The sequence below is a fragment of the Physeter macrocephalus genome, chromosome 10, assembly GCF_002837175.3.
Source record: "Physeter macrocephalus isolate SW-GA chromosome 10, ASM283717v5, whole genome shotgun sequence".
NCBI classification, from domain to species: Eukaryota; Metazoa; Chordata; class Mammalia; order Artiodactyla; family Physeteridae; genus Physeter; species Physeter macrocephalus.
Window position 1 is genome coordinate 34107431 of NC_041223.1, and position 22825 is coordinate 34130255.

At 34.5% G+C, this 22825-nt stretch overlaps 1 protein-coding gene across 1 annotated transcript in view; it reads right to left on the minus strand.

Annotated features, from left to right (window-relative positions):
* The window catches only part of LAMA2 (laminin subunit alpha 2), a 621727-nt gene that overhangs the window by 473196 nt on the left and 125706 nt on the right, over window positions 1-22825 (minus strand). The gene's annotated exons all lie outside the window — the stretch shown is intronic.

Genomic DNA, 22825 nt, shown 5'->3' on the forward strand with positions numbered 1-22825 from the left:
AATAATATTTTTATATTGTCTCCATTCTTCTAAACTAAATTGAAGACTTGTTTAACAATATATTGGGTTGGGCAAAAAGTTCATTCGGTTTTTCCATGGGCTCGTAATGGAAAACCCGAACGAACTTTTTGGCCACCCCAATATCTGCTTAATGTAATGCTGGACCCAAGAAAATATTCAAAAAATATTTGATAAATAAACATTTAATGCATGAATTCAACATAAAAGGCTGGTTTACAATATGAATTAAACTTACACTGCAGAGAACAATACAAATACTTTACTATTTAAATTTGATTGTCTGTATTTGCATGGTTTCAAAGTGATCTAAGACAAATTCTTCTCTTTCATCTTTGAATCATCAAACCTTATACTTATTTTTCAAAATATACTCAAAGTTTACATTATCCTCCATCAGTACTGATGCAGTCTAAATCCCATTTTTGCTAAAAGCAGAGATTATAAAAATGTTTTAGATTCCTGTGCATAATTGTTAAAATAAGCTCCACAGAAGTCGACTTTCTTCAAGTTCTTGCATCACTCCAGATCCTATAACTGTCACTTGACTCTAACTATCATTGTTTCATCTAGATATTTCAAGTATTCCATAATCTCACTCTAATCCACCTTTCCTACCTAAATTCCCCTAAAATTATCTTCTATTATTCTCAATTAAAATTCCATGCTCAAGTAATTTCCTTATCTTACTCTGAAAACACTATCTCATTACCCACCTCACCTAGGTTGTGTTACTTTCCCTACCTGAATTATTCTCCATGGGTCTAAATATAATATTTCCCTCAAAATCTTGATTAAAAAAAATTATCCATCCTTTCCCAATCTTTTACATTAAAAAATCAATTAATCTTTATTAAACAATTTATCATTTTAAACAAATGTTCTTTATTTTATTCTTTTAATGCAAATGTACTTACGAGATGAGCAAAAAAAAATGTTACATATTTGTTTAAATCACCAGAATGCCTAGCATATCAGGAAGTGCATAGTCAGGGCTCAAAAGTTCTTATCAAACTTTCTTTCATTCACTTACAGTATAGAAACATACTTATCTCACACACACACACGTGTGTGTGTGCGTGCATGCAGCTCCGTGTATTAAAACCTATAAGTTTCTGGGTGAAAATTTCTACAAATAAACAGGTTATTACGTATGGATTCTAACTTGTTCATTCATTCATTCATTCAGCAAATATTTACGGAGGTCTTGCTGTATACAAGACAAGGTCAGCCTTTGGCTAAGTCACTGTCAAGTTATTCATTTCTGTAACTCCCCCTGTGTCTAGCTAGAGCCTTACACACAATTAAACAAAACTCAATCAATAAGAAGATACGGTCTCTCTTCTAAAGGAGCTTATTTATTTTTCAGAGCTATTTATAAGACATTCACCTTAATATACTGGTTATTACTAAGCAAAAACTATATATTGCTTTTATTTTTAATATTGAGTGCTAGATTTATGTTCTCTTATAGTCAAAACTACCTGGAATTTTCCACTTTGAAAAATGTTCAATTTTAGCTATGGCTGAATAGAGAAAGTAAGCCCTGAGCAGATGGCTGTCAAAACACCAACGACTACATACCATGGCTGAGAACTTGCACACAAAAATATGCAACTTGGTACACTGTAGACTTCTTCCATGTAAATACCAAGGGACAGCTGGCTTGAAAACTCTGCAAAATCAATTTGATGCTATTCTATATTTGGTCCGTCTTCCACGAATATTAAATTATATCAGCATCTGCTAGAATCCCTGACAGGAAAGGCTGTGTCCCCAGAACCATTTCAAGCCCTAGTGTTTCACTTTCCAACATCAGAAAACAGCTGGAAGCTGAAATCTGTCTTATATGAAGTGTATTGCTTACATGAATGGAGTTACTTGGGAAATAGAATTCTTATGTCTGAAAGAATTACTGCATCCCTACTCTAGTGTTTCACTTTCAAGCCCTAGTGTTTCACTTTCCAACATCAGAAAACAGCTGGAAGCTGAAACCTGTCTTATATGAAGTGTGTTGCTTACATGAATGGAGTTACTTGGAAAATAGAATTCTTATGTCTGAAAGAATTAGTGCATCCCTACTCTCAAAGCACATGTATACTAATGGCTTCTAAACAGCTTTATTCTTGGAGTTTCTTTCTATATTTGTCACCACTACCTTCATCTTTGCTGTTAGATTCAATTTTAGTGTACATTTATGCGACTGTCTTAATGCAAAATATTTTGCCACTGGGCTACTTGCAATTTGATAATATATTTGTTTTAAAACAGTGTATTATCAAGTTGCAAGCAGCCCAGTGAAAAGTTATATAACTTAATGGAGAAATCAATATTCTACAAATTCAGTTGCTACAGTATGAATGTATTTAGTTATCACAGATACTTTTTATATCTAGTCAAAGTACCTATTTCCTTCTGCATGATAGAAAGATAATTGTTACCATGATTTTAATTTCACACAACCTTTCATTCTACTGCATATTATATCAAATAAAAATCACAAATACATCTTAGATAAAACAGCCTAGAGAAAGAGAGTAAGTAAAGAGCATTTTACTGATGAGATAAATTAATATTCTAACTAAAACATAAGTTCTAGTTGATGGCTAAGTTTGACACACACTAATAAATATATAGACAGCTGGTAAACTTTGACATGTGTGTTTGTTCAGGTATGTGCACAGCAAGTATATCTATGACTGAATTTGCACTCCCCTTTAAGCGTAGCAAAATTAGAAAATGATTCTGAGATGAAAAAGAGCAAGTACTTTGTTCCACTAAAAAGAAATAACTGTAAATTTTCTTATGGCTCCATAATGTAGTCAGAACGTTTCAAATGTAATTTCTTTAAATGAGCAAAAGCTGCCACAGGTTTATTGTACCCTGCATCCACTCTGACCACAGAGCTCACATCACTGCTGTTCAGCAGCTATGAAATTTCCCATTTCCCATTTAAAATGCATGAATTTGCACATCATACTGAAAGAAGTAAAAATGGTTTCCTTGATTTAAATTTTTTCAATTTAATTTTAATTCTGATATGGTCCATCTTTTTCTCCATGGACCCTTCTTCTTAGGTATGATTTCTCCTTGACCTACTAACAAAGCTACTGGTGAAAAGAGTAATCATGGCTATATTAAAGCAAAATGTGATATTTTTACCTTTATAAAAGAGCAATAACTGTTGTCAGATCACTATTTTAAAAAAATCTTTAATAAAACAAAATTCATGATTTAAGCTTTAATTTTTTTAAATGGTAGCATTGTCTGAATATGTATTCTTTTCTTTTAAATGTTAAGACAATATATTTGAATATTTGCACTTTTCTTAGAAATTTACTTGCTACAGATAACAAGCTACCCAGGGAGAGGGGAGGCAAAAAAGACTTTTTTTTTCATAATTAGAAGTAAAAGGTCTAATTTATGCAAAAATAGCAGAAATAGACATTTCATTTAATTTTTCACATTTTATAATACCTCAGTTCTCTCTTTTCCCAATGACTCAAACTAAATTACACTCCTCAATAAATTCACTCAGATATGGACATTTACTATGTGTAATTTTTGTCATTGCAAAATTATTTTCTATACACTGTGAACCCCAAAACTATTTAGCACTAAATTAATTTTTAAATTTTCAAAAGTTAAAAGAAATTATTTCTTGTGGTACTTGACCTTTTATTTTGACTGACCTTAAGTACACTTCTGCCTAATCAAGAACTGGAAAGATATTTGGACATACTATTAACATCATAACATAACGTGAATTGGGTTAGACACATCTACAACTATACAATATTTGGGTTGAATCTATTCCTTGGGCATATTATCATAGAAATTAGAAAATAAGTTTATCATACTTCCTAAATTTTTTCACATAATTTGATTTATTTATCTCACGTACTCTCCATATAATAAATACTCAAGTAGACTCAGCATTGAATTGTATTTAAATTCTACATTAAATGCATGAGTAACCCTGCTTTTAATACAGTCAACTTTCACAAATGCAAGGAAGAAATAGAAAACTTCTCCCAGACTGTTGCTGAAACAGCTGCTGAATGATGCTTCCAATTTCAGTGACTAGCTCTTATCCATGCCCCACTATTCACTCAGTCATTATCAACTGGCTTTGGAGCAGTGAGACTGCATTTATTCACATATCTATTCACCAGAAAAACAGTTATTAAGTACTTATAACGAGTACTATGATATGGAATGAATGACAAAGACAAAAATAATATTAATATAGAATTGGTACATATGTTCATTGCAGCACTATTTACAATAGCCAGGACATGGAAGCAACCTAAGTGTCCATCAATAGATGAATGGATAAAGAAGATGTGGCACATATATACGATGGAATAGTACTAGCCATAAAAAGAAACGAAATTGAGTTATTTGTAGTGAGGTGGATGGACCTAGAGTCTGTCATACAGAGTGACGTAAGTCAGGAATAAGCAGGACAGGAATAAAGACGCAGACGTAGAGAATGGACCTGAGGACACAGGGAGGGGGAAGGGTAAGCTGGGACAAAGTGAGAGAGTGGCATGGACATATGTACACTACCAAATGTAAAATAAATAGCTAGTGTGAAGCAGTCACACAGCACAGGTAGATCAGCTCGGTGCTTTGTGACCACCTAGAGGGGTGAGATAGGGAGGGTGGGAGGGAGATGCAAGAGGGAGGGGATATGGGGATATATGTATACGTATAGATGATTCACTTTGTTATACAGCAGCAACTAACACAACAATGTAAAGCAATTATACTCTAATAAAGATGTTAAAAAAATATATAGAATTGGTACCTGATGAGCTAACAAAGAGCATGACTTATAAGTGAATAAGTAAAATCAAATATATAATAAAAATTGATTTGATATGATAAATGTTAAAAGAGAGGAAGATGAGAGGAGTGGACTGAATGGGGTTGGCAAGACTAGATACAAGACAGCAAATTGGAGTGCTATTCTAGCAATGCAGGTGGGATATAACCCTGTCTGAAGGGTACTGACAATAGGGTACCGAGAAAAAAGCAACAATTGAAGAGATATTAAGAAAGCAAAATCAGTGAGATTGGTAATTCCTTAAATGCAGGGGTAGGAAAGAAGGAGGGCTCAAGGGTAGTCCCCAGGTTTCTTTGCTGGCACCCTGCGATGGTATACAGAAAGAACAACAGATCCGGTTGATGGTCTAGACCTGAAAGTCTCTGATATACACTTGGAATGGATGCCAAGGAAATGTGTGCAGATACACAGAGAAACTCTGTGGAACTGAAAAAATGCAGAACATCTGTATATAAGCATTATGCAGAGGAACCTACAGAGTGTTATCTCAGAAGTCAATGGAAGAGGGTTCTCAAAGAAAGAGGGAGTGCTCAGACGTGTTAAATGCCACAAAGAATTCAGGGAAGATAAAAAAAATAAATTTTCACTGGATTCAGAAATCAAGGGCTTATTGATGAATTTAATGAGAACTGCTTTATAGAGAGATGGAAACAATGCAGACTGTCCCAGTCGAAAAGTGGATGGATATGAGACAGCAGGTATGGACATGGACGCAGTGGGTAGCATATAAAATTTTTTTTGTTTCACATTTAAAAAGGGGAAAAAAGCAAACGAAATGCTGAAGGGAAAGAAATAAAGGGTGGTATATGAAAAGTATAACTGAGAGTGAAGAAAAAATGGATGGAGTGGGATATGATTATGGGGAATATTCAAATTCAAGGAGTCAATCAATGTTGGCATGTAGATGCAAATAGTGTTCCCAAATATCTAAACTGGAAGCGCTAAACAATTTTAAAACTCACATTACTTTTAAGTACGAGAGTATTTTGAAGTTAGTGATTCTGTTTGTTTTGTTGAATTATTATTATTATTTCAAAAAAGTCCTCATTGAATAGAAAGCTGGCTAGATGCTTTCTAGTTATCAACATTGTTGCTTCTTATTACTGAAAGGAAAAGTCTACAGTTGTGAGTTACGCTAGGAAAAGCTTTCGAAGTATGATGATTTTATGTGGGCACTCCTCATGTATCTATCTACCGATTTTGTCCACATTTACCAAAATCTAAGAACATGCTGACATTATTTGTCAAAGTACTATTTTTGCTAATCTTTTTGGCTACAAGTGATTAAAGTACAATTTCTTAAGCCCCAAGAAAATTTTGCCACTGAGAATGAATTTATAACATGCATAGCACTGAACACTTAATTTGAGAGTAAGTGAGGGTTTCATGTTGTGATTAATACACAATGAGAGCTTTTCAACGGGCAGAATTTCTTCTGAGTTTCAAGAATAAGCAAGAATGCAGAATAAGCAAAAATGTGCAGCATTATAACATTCCTTTTAGGTAAAGCAAAATTGATTCTCAGTCTTAAAAACCTCAAAAATGTATGATATTATCTTAAAGACTCCTAAAAGATTTCTTTTTTCTTTTCTTTTCTTGGCATTGCAAAGTTATACTTATATACTGAAAATCAACAAGCCAAGAAGTAAGCAAATATCCAGAACAAACCATCCAGTCAACAAAACAACAACAAAGCAGCAACAAAACTACTTAGGTTCTACCACCCAATAATTTCTTGCAGGAGAGATTTTTATTAGCATGGTTGATTTTTTTGCTGCTGTTTTCTTTCTAATACTGTTTAAACCACTGGGGAACTCTCCAATGGATGAAATATCCTAGAACCTTGAAGTTCATAAAGCTGCCTGGCAGGCCTTTGGCCCATTTTTGGTCCATGGCCTACTTAAAATCACATTCTAGAGGAGTTTTTTCTTTTGGAAACAAAGGTAAGTAGCATCCCAAATTAGTCCTCATCTTTCTGTAAAACCTGTAGTCCCTAAAGAAATGACTATATTTAAGTGGAGGAGCACAGCAAGCTTTTCTGGCTTTCTTCCCTTTGGCTATTTACGAGTCTCTTGTTTCCTTATCCACAAGTTCTTATCAGGGCAGGACACACTTCCAATTACAAAAAAGTCACTTACAGTTTCCTCCTGGGATAATAACACCTGTTCTTGCCTGAGCTATTCAAAGGGATGCTCAGGGCATTCTTTCTCCTACCTTTTCTCTCCAAAACTGCTGCTAATTCTTGTGGCTACAGAACTAAATACACTATATATATGTGTGAGTCTGTGTGTGTGTGTGTGTGTGTGTGTGTGTGTGTGTGTGTGTGTGTGTGTGTGTGTGTGTAGCAAATGGAAGAAAAACAGCAAAGTAACAGGGAGAGCTATTTAGCAGCTGAACATTTTTATTTCCAGAATTATGTGCATTTTCTGTATAATTTTAAGAAATAAGCTATGTTACATAAAACATATACTAATTCTCCCAGTTTATAAGTTATTTGAAATCGAGGAAAACGTAATTTCAGCATCTGAATAATTTGCCTTTCTAACATTATTTTAACTTTTATATAAAGAAAAGCCAACATAAAAGAGCAGTCAATTCACAGATGAAATATTTTGGAATAAATAAGTGATACAGTGTGCTAAACAACTCAATATTTCACTCGATGCATGAGATACTATAATTTAGCAACCAGGGCTCCACATAATTAAGTGGACTATAATTCAAAAGCTGGGATTTTTCTCAAACACTAAGATTTACACCTACTATACATTGAAATGTGAATCCCAAAAGGAAAAACTTCAAAGAGTTACTGGGGAATTAAAGTTACGAAGTTTTCTTCAACGAATCAGTTATGTGAAATAAAAGTTATTCATAAGGCACCACAACGTTAATTGCAGCTCTATTTACAATAGCCAGGACATGGAAGCAACCTAAGTGTCCACTGACAGATGAATGGATAAAGAAGATGTGGCACATATATATACTACCAAATGTAAAATAGATAGCTAGTGGGAAGCAGCCACATAGCACAGGTAGATCAGCTCCATGCTTTGTGACCACCTAGAGGGGTGGGATAGGCAGGGTGAGAGGGAGACGCAAGAGGGAGGAGATACAGGGATATATGTATATGTATAGCTGATTCACTTTGTTATAAAGCAGAAAAGCAGAAACTAAAACACCATTGTAAAGCAATTAAACTCCAATAAAGATGTTAAAAAAAAACATCTTACTGGGGCACTAACCTGCCTACTGAAGAGTTAATTACCCAGGGGGGGGAAAAATGTTATTCATAAGATGTGATTCTCCTAAGAGGTGTAATTTGACAAAAGTAATGGAAACTTTTCTCTATAGGTGAACACTTCTACTTGTGGCCAAGAACAGCTGTGGCCCCAAATACTCATAGCTACTTCTCCCCTAGGAAAAAGAATGAAGTTTACCTCTCTGGAGAAATACGATCCCAGAGGAAAAAAAACATATTCTTACATTTGATGTTGCCTCCGCAGAAGAGCTAGCTCCCTGCCTAATCACCCTGCTGTCCTGCCCTCACACCCTGGGCCCTCAGTCCTCTCAATCAGCTCCTCAAGCAGATCATCTTAAGACCTGACACCACAATATTAATAGGGAATAAAGATAGGCAGTTTTTTTAGTAAAGAGTACCTCATAGAAAAGAAGAATGAAGATTAAACAGTAAAAAAAAACCTGGAAGACAGAAGATTATATAAAGGACTGATAATACCATTTTTGAAAGAAAGAAATTTCTGATTAATATTCCTGGAGAGATTTGAGAAGAGAAACAGAATACAGTAACATGAAAAAGTAATATTACAATTATTTATCTATAATAAAGTTTCAGTACAACTTTTGAAGATAGAGTTAAAGACATTGCCTATAAAAGAGAAACAAAAGAAAAACATTAAAAATAGGAAAGATGAAAAACGCCAAATTTGAAGAAAAGGAGCTTCAAAAAATAAAATAGAGAAACTAGATAGAAGAATTTCTACTAAAAAAAAGAGAAATTACCCAAACTTGAAAAAATTTTATATAATACAATGACTTAAATTTTTTACAATGACTCAAAAAGTTTATTGTCCATGCAACATTTCTTAAGAAACTATTTGAGGATGTACTCCAGCAAAATGAGAAAGTAAACCAAAAAAGAGGAAGGCGTGAATTCCTAGACAAGGTGGATTCAATGTAGGAAAACATTACACTAAACCTAGGGAACAATGAATCCAAGTTCAGGCAAAACACAGAGGACTTTGGGCAAAGAGATCTAAAGAAAAGTGGGGCTGTTTAGAAAAAACTAATGTACTGAAATATTTTTGAGAGGGGAAACAATATAATAGCAAATAGTACAAGAAGAATTAGAAATCCAGGAAACATAAACAAATAAAAAATAACTCTCAAGACAGGCAAGAAAGATGGTGTGCCAGAAAGCTAAGTTTGATTTATAAAAACAGAATGTCAATTGATAGTATATAAAATTGACAAATTGAGAAATATGAATAGAAGTCTATCAAAAAATGAGATGAAATTGCCAGAAATTGTTAACTTTAGACACCTAAGAGGAAAATAACTGGACAGGGATGGATAAATGTGTTTTGTTTTCTCTCAAGCTTGTTAATATTACTTAACTTTTTTGTACTTATATTTTTTATTTTAAAAAACTCAAAATTTTATAATAATAAATCTCATCAATCTTTTCGTTTGAATTTCATATCACTTTTAACATATCCCATCAATTCTTCCTTTTAAGACCCTAGTCATCATTTTTGATTTTTCTCACGTATGCAAGTTTGCCTTCAGATTAATTTCCTGACATGTTCAACCTTCTTAGAGTTACTGCATATGCTTCTTAAAGCAACATAAAAGATCATCATGTCCTTTCTTTTAGTAGATCCTTTTCTAAAATACTTAATTTTTGTTTCTTAAAAGAAAATCTTTTATTCAGCATGACGCTATTATTTCACAACCAATTCTAACTTGAAATAGCAAAAAACACTTTACAACATCCAACACAGTCATTCACTCTTGTTCCAAGGCAACTAGATTTGAAAAAGAAATATTCTCATTCTATTTTTTTCCATGCAAAGTAGACTGGAAAATTCCTTTAAATTTTTCAGATCATGTAATGGAAAAAGATGTCATCAGTAACGTAATGCTGGTTTCAGGATATTAGGTATTTCTGTGCAGATATTTAGATCTACAAGATCTAAGGTAGGATAACTGCATTTGCTTTTATCCTCCCTTGATGCTAACTTTTTTAAAGAATCTTTAAGTATCCTGATGATAGCCATCAAATGATGGCATTCTTCTTTAAAAATAGTCAATTTTCTCTTCAATAGTATAAGTGAAATAATGATTTTAGGAAAATCACTTCACCAGTTTTAAGGCAGAAAAAAATTCCTTGTTTAAATTAACTCTCTCTGGAAATACAGGTATCATATGTATTATCGGCCATAGCACTAAGTGCCCAGCACATGACACATGCCTGGGAAATAGCAGCTTAGTATCATCTTTATAATCCTCTTAGATAATGCACCCCAAGAGATTATGAAAAGTAGTTTTTTTAAGTAATACATTATATACCTGAATAATAAAGTTTTGCTAGACTTTATATTACCGAGTTCAGCTGCCAGATGCCAGGCATGTTTACACAGATCTTCTACCTTTCATGGTGCACTTTTTGAGCAGTCGATAACTAATCCAGAGATTCACATATGTACTCACTTGCTGAAATCAATAGTACTCTTATGTACAAAATTTTCTAACTGGGATGCCACAATAGGAACATTTATTATATAAAAACCATAGTGCCTCCCATAGAGTAGGAGCAAAATAAAATGTTTTAACTTAAAATTGAAGTGAATTACTGAACTTGATGAAAACCAAGATGAATTCAACAGACTCTGAGTTACAAAAACTTTAACATTAAATCATGTTGTTTGCTTATAGTTAAAATACTTGAAGATTGTAAGGAAAGAAAAACAGTTTTCACTTTAATTTTTTAAGTGGCTAAATGAAATGTAACTAAACTTAGTTCTGTTTTGTGACCCATCAGAAGCCTAAATGGAATTACTGAATTGCTTATTTAGCATATTTTAACATATATATGCATACACGACTTGTACATAATTGAATTATGTCTAGCAAAAAAGAAATGAAGTATTTTTTATATCCTGACATTTTTTTCTTCTTCTTTTTAAAGCATTTTTTAAATTGGTACATGCTACATACCAACATATTATATATTATAAATGCCATGTATTTTATATATATATGTATCAATATAAAAATGTACACATGTATTATCTTTTCATAATTTAAATGTAAAATCTTAATGTCTTATACTAATATTATCAATGTACTATCATAAGTAAAAACCTATATAACGATTATCCAGGTAAAGACAATATTTCCCATGAATCTACCCTCTCAATCCCTGTATCCACCCTCCTTAAAGATAACTACTCCTAAGTTCTAACACAATAGTTCAGTTGTATCTATTTTTGAATGTTGTATAAATAGAATCATGCAGTATATAGCCTTTTATGTCTAATTTCTTTTGCTCAACATTATGTTTGAGGATTTACCCATGCTGTCAGGTATAGGTTCATTTTTACTGCTTTATAGTAACCCTTACATGACTATGCCAAAAAATATTTATCCACGCTTATATTTATGTCATAGGTTAGTTCCAGCTTTAGATATTATTAATAGTGCCGTTACAAGCATTTTTGGATGTGTGTTGGTGCACACATTTCTCTTGAATACATGCCTACTAGATGAACTGCAGCTTCACAGAGTATGCATTTATTAACTTCAGTAAATAATGCCAAGGAGTTTTCCAAAATGGTTTATACTACATACCTGCATACCTGTTTTTAAAATGTTTTTATGTCTAATCTGGATCTTAGAGAATTTTTTGGCTCTGTTTGGTATTCAGATAATGGTTCTTGGTCTACTATGCATAGTAATTTAAAATTTTATTTGGTTTTATTGTTACCCATCATCACAGAGGATACCTTAAACTGTTATTCAGCTAGACAGAAGTTTTTGTGGCATTCAGCATGTAAGCCACAAAGGGCAAAAGAAAAATCTTTCTGTCAAATATTGTATTCTATGCAGATGACAGGACCTGGTTCTTCTAAACAAACTGAAAGAAAATCTCCTTCTGATTGAAGCACAGACAGTGGTGGTTTTTCTCAGTTGGATGCAAGCTTATATATTGTACATCACAGTTCCTACTGTCTTCAATCCAAATTTCCACTACAGTCAAAAGCCAGAATACAAAATACAAATGGCAATTTTAAAATGCACACGATTGCAAAAATAAGCAAACCCAAGATGCATAAACAACTTGCAAGATAAAAAGCTGTATTTTTGTGCATCATTTCCATTTTCTTGTGCAGACTACATAAAAGAGATATTTTGATTAGGAACAATGAGGAATACCATATTTATTTAAAGAAATACCTTCCTTTGACAGTCATAAGAAAACTTTAAAGACTTGAACAAGTATAAAATTCTGGAGTGTTAGGGTATTAAATTTCTTAATAAAGTTAGAGTTGACAAGAATATGGTCAATAAAAATAATTATCAAAGATGGTGCATTTAATATTATATACTTAAAATGTTTAGTGCTTTTTATGGTGAAATATTTGTGAATATTATTACACTAAGAAAAATATTTTTTAAAAATACCTCTACAATCCATAATACAGATAAACTGTAGGGAGAAGCAAAAGTGGTTGAGATGCTGCATATTTCCTTTTCCTTAGGGGTTCACAAGTGAGGCCCCCTTTTCTGGCTCTCATTTGTCACCAGTGCTACTTAAATTAAACACATGACTTTGATGATCTCACAGCAAAGACAATCAGCCTAAACTTATACATGTGTTTTTAAGGGAAGTGGGGAAACCCTGGAGATTTGATACGATTAATTAAGATAACTTCTCTTTAATATCTGTTCCTGATTTGTATCTCCAAATAAGATTACAGCAGTTTTTAAACTCTAAATTGGTATCATTTAGTTAGTATGTTTACATTTTTAATGATAAATGATCTATATTGAGTTCAATTTCAGACAAGAGTATTCTCAGATATTTTGAAAAGTGTTTATTAGTTACCTTGGAGTAAATTCTATTTAATTTCTTATTTGAAGAGATTCCTTAGTTCTATTTCAAAGCATTAAGGCTTGATAATTCTCCCTGACAGAATATAATACCTGATATACTCATGCCTGGTTAGAGTCTAATGACAATATTGAACACTCACTAGTTCATAATCCTTATGTCCTTACTTGTTCATATTTATGTTCTGCTCTGTTAGCTGGATTTTATATTCCTTGTTTTAAAGATGGTAGGTTAAATAATTCCACCATAGTCAAACATCTAGAAGGTATGCACAGGATGAATGGTATTTTTCTTCTGTTTTGTATTCAGAAAACACAACTTTAGAGAATCTTTATAAAACTAACGAGCCATGTGAAGGCAGGTTTTATATGGATTCTTCTGATGCAGCTTAAATCTAGATGATGGAATGATGAAAAACTTAAAGTTGGAATGATTAAATGCAGTATCTTGTACTTGATAAGTTGAAATTCAATAAATACTTGTGCATGAATGAATATTGACTGTAAGATGTAGAACCTAAAACCAGACCTGCCCACTGAAGTGGTAAAAGTGCAGAGAGGACAAACCCAGCTCCAGGTTTTGCTAGGTAGCCCAGACCAATGTAAAAAGTACACAGGATCCAAATGTAAGATGACCAGAAAAGGCACAGCTGAGGTACCCATATCTTCTTGCTCTTCAAGTGTACTAGACTCCATCCTCCTCTGCCTTATTTTCCAATGCTTGTCTTGTCTCATACCCCTTCAAGAAATTAGAAGCAATGAGACAGAAACCTTCTCATGCTCACATCACTGTTGCCATAGAGGAAACGACACTCTTATCAAAGACCAAGCTCTCCATATGTGGTCTATAAAGTCTGTATTACAACCTCTCCCACTTTCTCAAGGACCTTGCTCTGTTTTGATGTCTAAAAGATGTCTCAAATTAAACTCTTTATTCCCCAGCCTTTCCTCCCTAAAAATCTTGCTCTCCTCCTAATCTATTCCAGCACTTTCAATGACATCATCATCTACGTAATTGCTCAAGACCAAAATCTAGGATCTATCCTTGATTTTCCTTTCCTAACTACCTTAATTAAACTTTCTCCTTTTTCCCTTATCACCTACATCCAAATTCAGCAGAAAGTAGTATTTATTCCACCTGCCAAAAAATCCCATACACATCTTTTTTCTCATTTCCATGAAATCCACCCTATACAAGCCGCCCTCACACCTGGGTTCCTACAGCCTCTTAGTTCGTCTCCCTACTTCAGCTCTTGCACCCCAATAATAAATTCTCCATATGGTAGCCACATAAATCTTTCTAAAATATGTCAGAAGTAATACACATCTCTACTTACCATCTATTTAGAGTAAAATGCAAATGTTTCTCCTGGCTTACAAAGCCCTACATGTTCTGGCCCTGTCTACCTCTCTGACATTTCTTTCTAGAATAGGAACATTCTATTTCTCTAACCCATACCTTCTATGCTCCAGTCACACCAGCATTCTTTTGGTTCCCATAATGTGCAACTCTAGATTATTTTACTAGGTCTTCCCTGACCACCTTAATAACTATTTGGTTATTCGTTATCACATTAGCCTATTTATTCAAAAAAATTTAATAAATATCAATATACAAAAAAGTTGAAAGACTAATGATATTTGGCTATACTTGCTTTATTTTTAAAAGTGAGTTTCATATCATAGTCTGATAGCCATAGATAAGACTTCAAGAAGAGATGGGAATTTGTAATATGATTATGTTGAATGAGAAGAGGACATTACAGCACCTTCCTATTTAAGGTAAACATTTTATATCTTATCACATACAGATGGCACATTTGTCACTGACTCTAAATAAAGCCTTTAAGATGTATATACCATAGACAAAAACAATCAGTTTTTGGGCCAAGCGCAGCAGGTTTGAAAATGATTTTCTTTTTATTGTGCTTTAATTCATTTAATAAACTAAAATACATAACTAACATTGTCAATGGAACACTTATTTATTCTTTATGAACCATCACCTTGATGAACCAGAAAAACAATACAGTATTATTCTTGTCCTTCAGTGAGCAAGCATTATTTTCATAGTATCCTTCCACTAGGACAAAACCCCATTATGTTTAATGCAACTGCAATAATTTTGAGAGACATGTAAAAATGATAACTGGCTATTTCCAGTGAATAGCCAAGAAGAAGGAAGTATTCCGAAAATGAACAAAGTCTTCTTAATATCCAAAATAAGTGTGCATTTTATCCATAGGAGAATGGATAAATCCTTTTTTTCATAAATAATTATAACGACTTTAATAATTTTAATTCCAAATTACAGCCGTTTTAAGGAAACAAATTAAGGGTGGTAACAGTACTGGAGTCTGGGGTTATTTGCAGATAGAGATAAACAGTTCTAAATAAATTTACAGTGTATAATGTTATCACTGTATTTAAATCAGAACTATAATTATAGTAACAGTGAATGAGTTACAAAAATCAGTAAATTCATCATCTACATTCTGTGTTTAAGAATACAAATAAGTGCAAAATGTAGGTAAAGAAATTTTAAATGTCCCTGCCAGAAATAATAAAAACATATATCCTAAGGGTCGTGGATGGCCGAGTTTTGAACTACAATATTACCTTTGCTTTGCAGAAAGACAAGGTACAGTATGGAACTGTGTGAAATGACTAAAATTAATCCTGCAAGTCTACAGTTGGGCCCTGGGTTGGAGGAAGCAAAGGGAGAGTATAAGCCATGGTCCAGGAGCCTAGGGCTGCATTTGCCCTCTTTCAATAAATTTTCTGTATTCAACAACATTAAACCTACTCATTTTTACAATTTTTGTATGCTACCAGATAAAATTTATGAAAAAAATAGGATCATAAAAGAGTCTTAGTGCATTTAGAATTCTATCTACTCATTATCTCCCTCCCTTTACCACTTAAAATGAATTACCAGGCACATGTAAAAAACTACCAAAAATAGTTTTGAAAAGGAACCAGATTTGTTGAAAAGCTTTCCTCCTGACCCCAAAAGTCCCGAAGTAAACAGCGCTAGGAAAACCATGTGTTCTCAGAACAGATTTCAAGAGTAATCTCTGAAGATTTTTTCTTTGCTCAGTCTTGATGCCGGGCACACTACTGCCACCTTTCATTCTCGGAAAGACTCAGAGATGGATGAACCACCAAGCACAGAATAAGAGCAGCTCCTCTCCATTAGGTAGAGCCTAACCTAATTACATAAATGCTCAAAAAGATGTAAAAGACAAGTCACAGTAATTTCATAAATGTGCAAAGACATGGGGGTGTGCTCAAGGCTTCCAAATAGAACAATCAGCAGATCTCTTTTCCGCACAGGGAGCTGGTGTAGCATTTCTTAACCCTGTTACCAAAAGAGCAGGGACCTGATTTTATAAAAGACTGGTGACTGTCAGGTTTGCCACCAAAATGATGTATGTGTTTGTTACTCCTCAGAAACTGGTCTGCATGTCTTGCCTTAGTAGCTGAAGGCTCTATTAGTGAAGGACAAAAAGAAAGAGAAGAAGGGGTAAGAAGAATAGTGAGTGGGTTTACAAAGTAAAATGAGCAAGGTGGGCTAGTCTCCACATAAATAAATGAGATTACGTATAAGTCTGCTTTTCTCACTAACAAAATTTGAATATGAAAAAGCAAACACTTGAATTTTTGGCATATGGATGTACATGTATGCATAGATAAAGGCATAGATATAGGAAACAAATATATTAAATAAAAAGTCATATTACATTTGCTTTAGCTCGAGACCATTCACCTCTCTGACAGAACTCCTAAAACATCTTCTGAAATTTTTGAGACTTTACCTTAGGGAAAACACATACTTAGACAACCAGGAATGATGGACTGTATAAAGTATGTATTGTCATGAAAACTAATAAAGTAAGCAACTACATTTCTCTCCTTCCTCTTCACCCGTGAACGTTTCTTCTTATTTTGCCTTAATGTGAAATGTCATAATATACTAGGAAGGGATAAGTCAATTCCACATTATGACCTTAGAGTCATTTCTCCCTATTCAGAATAGGAGAAAGATATGTTGAATTTAAATAGATCATGAAAGTTTTTAAATCCCTTCTCTCTTGAGGAGAGAATTTTCTAGATTAGTGAAAACTGATTTCCTCAAATCCACTATGTCTGTGAGCACCTGCCATATGAAATTCTAACTATCAGAGCTGTATCCTCCATTTCACCTGAACCAAAGGGAAAAAAATTAAAGGAATATTGTAGCTTTCCTATCTTTTCAGGCATGTTTGGTAGGGATACTTTCAATGTTGCTGTATTTCTGGGAGAAAATTGTCCTGGCTTCAGTACATGTATGGTCATTAGCCAGATTTAGAAAGTATAACTTGGTCCCAAGATATATACAGGTTCATTCCGGTTCACCACTTAGAATTAACATCTTTGATTATAAAAAGACTTTTAAACCTTTTAAAGCAATTCAGTAACCAGTTTGAATCTGATTTATTACTGTTGCCACATTGTTCCTGACAAAGAAACCTGCAATAATCCCCAACAGCTGCCGGCCAACAGGTGCTGCCGAATAACACTGAAACACTGAGCCATAAGCTAGAATCAATTTTGTCTCCTTCACTGTTACAATCAAGCAAGCAGAACGACTGGAGCATTTTTAATCTTACCTTTAGTATCCTTCAAAAACAGAAGTGGGAAACAGGACCCCATCACATAATCAAGAAAGCACACTCCCTGTCATGATAATTGTTCTCCAGAGTCGTGCATTTTATGAGTTACATATAAAACTTATAGGGAAGGTCATCTTCTGAAATCACAACACAGCTGGAAGGCAGTAAGAATCACATTGTATACATAAAAAACTCAGAGCCTATGACATTCAAGGGTTTAAATTTTAAGGAGTGCTCATTTGCAATCTGTGAACATATATCAAGGCAATTTAAACTATTTTTGTCCTCGGGCCCCGAATCTACATTCATACTTTTTCCTTCTAACTGCTTCTTTTTGAAAATGGACATTTGAGAAGCCACAAAAGGTCAAATATTTAATTAATGACTCTCTGCTTTTCAAAAAAATCATTTCTTCATTTTTCTGAAGACTCACTCTAATGTCTGTCTCCAGCCTGGATTTTTGGATTAAGCACATTGTGATTTTTTAAAATAACTATCCCAATTCGAAGAAGTTGTGTAATATTTGGCAAAATTTTGAGATTTTTGAAAAACTAGTCACAACACAGTTTTTAAAGAATCTGAGCCATAACCTTGACTCTAGTATTGAGTTTTTGTCATTCTTGGCAAGACACTGTGACTCAATTTTACTATCTATGACACATAAATAACACCAGCATGCTTTATCTTCTGCAGTTGTGGTACCCTTGAAAATCTGTGTGAACCGAAGTTGGGAAAATAAAATTACAAGCTCTGAATATATTCAGGGGGAAAAAAATCAATAAGAAACTGTAAGATGAATCCTTCTGACAAGTGAAGAATCCTTTTATACCCTATTTTTAAAAATAAATTCCAGGGCTTCCCTGGTGGCGCAGTGGTTGAGAGACCGCCTGCCGATGCAGGGGACACGGGTTCGTGCCCCGGTGCGGGAAGATCCCACATGCCGCGGAGCGGCTGGGCCCGTGAGCCATGGCCGCTGAGTCTGCGCTCCGCAACGGGAGAGGCCACAACAGTGAGAGGCCTGCGTACCACAAAAATAATAATAATAAATTCCAGTTTTAGTATTTTAAAAAATTTCAGCCATAACTCCAAAGTCCTTGGAAGCAAAAAGAGAGAGAATTCCTAATAGTTGAGAGATTGTGGTCTGGGTGGGAAGTTAATTAACTTATTTCTACATTGGCTCAAGCATTTTATAGGCAATTTTTATACTAAATGAGTATTTTACTAAAGAGTTAACTTCTATACTCTCCAAAGACACCCAGTGGAGAGGATTGTTTCCTCATCACCACCAGGTGAGATTTCAATGGCATGCCTTTCTTAATTAATTGTAGTTGGTAGAGATACTGGTATGTTTAATATGAATGAAGATATTCTCTTGTAGGAAACTGTTTTATAGTAGAAGTGCTAAAATTAGCCATTTCTATCTAGGTCTTTGGGTTATGCATACCAAAAAAAAAAAAAAAATCACAGACCACACTGCAGTAAGCACTCTACATCCTGGGTACAATATGTATTTGTGGTCCCTACAATGTTTTCCAGAAGATTAAGTTGATTCTGTGTGAATCATTTGGAAAATTCCTACAAGTGATTCTATCCAAAAAGTCATCTTTCCCTGCCAAAGGTCCTGGCAATATACAGATCTTGACTCTATCACTATTTAGGGAATACTTTAAGAGGTAGAAAAAATGAAAAGATAAGCTATCTTTGAATGCATATTTTTCTCAGCATTCCTTTACATGTGGAGATAGAGTTTTTTTGAATCTAGACTGAACAAACAGCAAGACTTTAGTAAAACAACTGCTGTGTTAGGAGACTCTATATAGTACTAATTAAAGCTACATCTTTGGATTCTTGTAGACCTGGGACCAAATACGAGCAAAACTTTTAGTTCTCATTGGTATAATAGGACTAACTATCTTTGACTCTCCCAGTGTTATGATGAAATAGGATGATGGATGTAAATTCTTATGTGGCTTTGTAGAAATTCAGGACTGGAAGAAAATGAGCATCTCTTACCTTCACTAACTGAATTCTTTTTTTAAAGTTTGGCAGCCTTATATTACCTTATATCCCAAAGGAGTAATCTTAAGATCAAAAAGATGGACAGCAACACTTGCGTCAGTGAATGCATGCAGGGTTTCTGCAAGCTTTGGCACAAAGATTAATGCCAGCCTCTGAGACAGCATCAGTATCCCATCGTGCAGGTAATGACACCATGTGCAAGAACAAAATAAGCATGTTGTCACCGTCTTCCGTTCTTTCAGTCCTGAACTATCATGTGTTGTGTACCTTGGTTCTCTTCTTTCAAACTGTACAGCTACTAAAATGGCGAGGGAAGTTTCTTGAGGATGTAATTCATTAGGTTTAAAACTGCCCATAAAATCTGACAATTTGTGTCAGTGTCGCTGCTAGGAAGCCAATAAAGCCAGCACACCACGACAAGTTGCATGAAATGCCAGCAGCATCTCCATCACCTGATGAGTCAACTGTACCCCAAAGACAAACTAATCAACACAGACCATTTTACTGACAGTACACTTGTGTTCCCATATTTCAGAAAGGCAATTTGGGTATACTTGATGTGTAGTAGCTCTTAGGAAAAAATGGCAGCCTAAAATGGAGAAAGCTGGCTGTTAATATTTCTGATGTGTTCCTCCATCAGAAAAGCACTGGCCAAAGCGATTCCTTTCACTAAATCTCCCTTAGTGAATAGAATGTTAGACTAGCTATTCGTGTGTGATTTACATACACGTGGCAACACTTTGGTAATCCTGTTTGAGCCCACATATCTTAATCAAATAGCATGGATCAGACATTTCATTTGGAAAAAAGGATGTATTTTAAATAGCTCCCAATGCTACAGAGAAATTACTTTTTGAAAGCAATTTAATACGGTTCCATGAAGAGCATCTAGGATCCCCAATTCACTTAACATTTAAGAACCTACTATGTACCAGCAGACAATCTGTTTGCCAAACACCATGTGGTGCTCAGGGCACACACAGATCACACACACAGCCCCTGTTTTCCAGGAATTCACTCCATTGTGGAGGAAACTGCAGCGGTGGAGCCAAGAGTTGCTTAGCATCCCTCATACTTCGCCTTTCCTTGGTAATCTCTCTGAGCTTCCCTAAAACCATCTCGAATCAATACAATCTAAGTATAATACTGCGCTGCCACTGCATCTTAGAGACAAGTCTCCTTGGCCCCCTTCCAAGATTGCTTCCCCTGAGCTCTCTACAGAGCTACCTAAGCCCATGATGGGAAACAGCCACAAAACTTCAGTGGCAACATCATGTGATAAATAACATAAATACAAAGACCTCTGTAGCCCAGAGTGGTGACTGTTAAGAGATTAGGACATCAGGGGATAATTTCAGGAAATTCTTAAAAGGTGAGGACATGTTGCCCACGCAAATAACAGGAAGTTTAGGAGAAGGGAGGCAGAAGAGGCAACCTTTGAGAAAGTGTATGCAAGTTCACTGTGCAATAACCACAAAGCACTCAGCATGACAAGGGCGCAGTGTGTCAACCCGAGGCATGTCAAAGATTACGTTGGGCTGATGAACAGGGACCAGATTATAAAGGAGATGCCTGTCTTATTAAAAGTTCCAATATAAACTTTAAATTGGAGACCATGGCATCCTTAGGAGAATATTAAGCAACAGAGATGTGAGAATGGGAGAAGGAAGAGAGGGTGGCAGATGACTAACTTAAGAGGCTGTTCAGAAATCAAAGGAAGAAATATTTAGATTGTGAATGAAGGTAATGGCTGTAGGACTGGAAAGAAGCAGGCTTTTAGAAAGATGTCAGAGGCAATACCCACAGCACTTGGTGGCTGAGTGGATGGCAACTGTAAAAGCGGGCTCCACGGTATGGCTTGTGGTGTGGATAATGGGTGAATGGGGCTCTTCATCAAGATCAGGAATATAGAGGAAGAAATGAGAGGTCACAATGACTAGTGCCCAGCCGCTATTATCGAAACAAGTATGTTTAAGGCAGCTAAAACAAAATAAGATTATCACCCATTTCTTCCTAAAAGAAATCTGTTAACACAAGTAGTAAAAAGACACTAAACTCTTAGCAAAAAGCACTTTAAAATTTCACATTAAAATTCTACGAAAGTGTTATGCAGAGAACAATACAATTTCCTATATATGCTCATAACCACAAATGACACGTCTCTGGGTTTTAATAATCGAAGATCACATTTTAAACACTTTACAAGCTGGTTCTTACCTAGCCTGTGATATCTGCTGCCAATATTATATATTTAATTATAGACTGATTAAATACTGATCGTTAGGCATTTATGATAAATGCCTAACATTAGGCTTTGCCATCAGAGACACTGATGGGTACTTTTCAATCTTAGGTTCTTATTGTTTTTTTACCAAAACATAAGAATAATTATATCACACTTACATATCTTTTCTTTAAAAATACAATAAATCTCAAACAGATAGTTCTCAAGAAAAAGCATAAGAACAGGAAACACTTGAAAATAGGATCTCCCCTAACAAAAACTAGAAATATGGAGCTAATAGGTAGATAAATAAATATAAAAAGGGACAGAAACACAAAAATTATACATATATATACAATTATATATAATATAGAATATTCTTTCCCTTGAGTTGAGGCATCTTTGGGTCAATCTACAGAGCTATAGAATAACTGGAAAACTTTTCTCGAATGAAACTATTGTAACTATCCCTTCAACAACAATTTATTAGTCTCTGTGTATTTAGCATAGGAACTGGAATTAATTTAAATTGTACTACTATTAAGTTATTGGAAATATTTTAAAGTAATGAGAAGTCGACAAGTTATCAATTACTCAAAAATTTAGTAAAATACAAGTATTAAAATGCTAAATAGCCAGGACATGGAAGCAACCTAAGTGTCCATCAACAGATGAATAGATAAAGAAGATGTGGCACATATATACAATGGAATAGTACTCAGCCATAAAAAGAAGCTAAATTGAGTTATTTGCAATGAGGTGGATGGACCTAGAGTCTGTCATACAGAGTGAAGTAAGTCAGAAAGAGAAAAACAAATACCGTATGCTAACACATATATATGGAATCTAAGGAAAAAAAAAAGGGTCATGAAGAACCTAGGGGTAAGACAGGAATAAAGACACAGACCTACTAGAGCATGGACT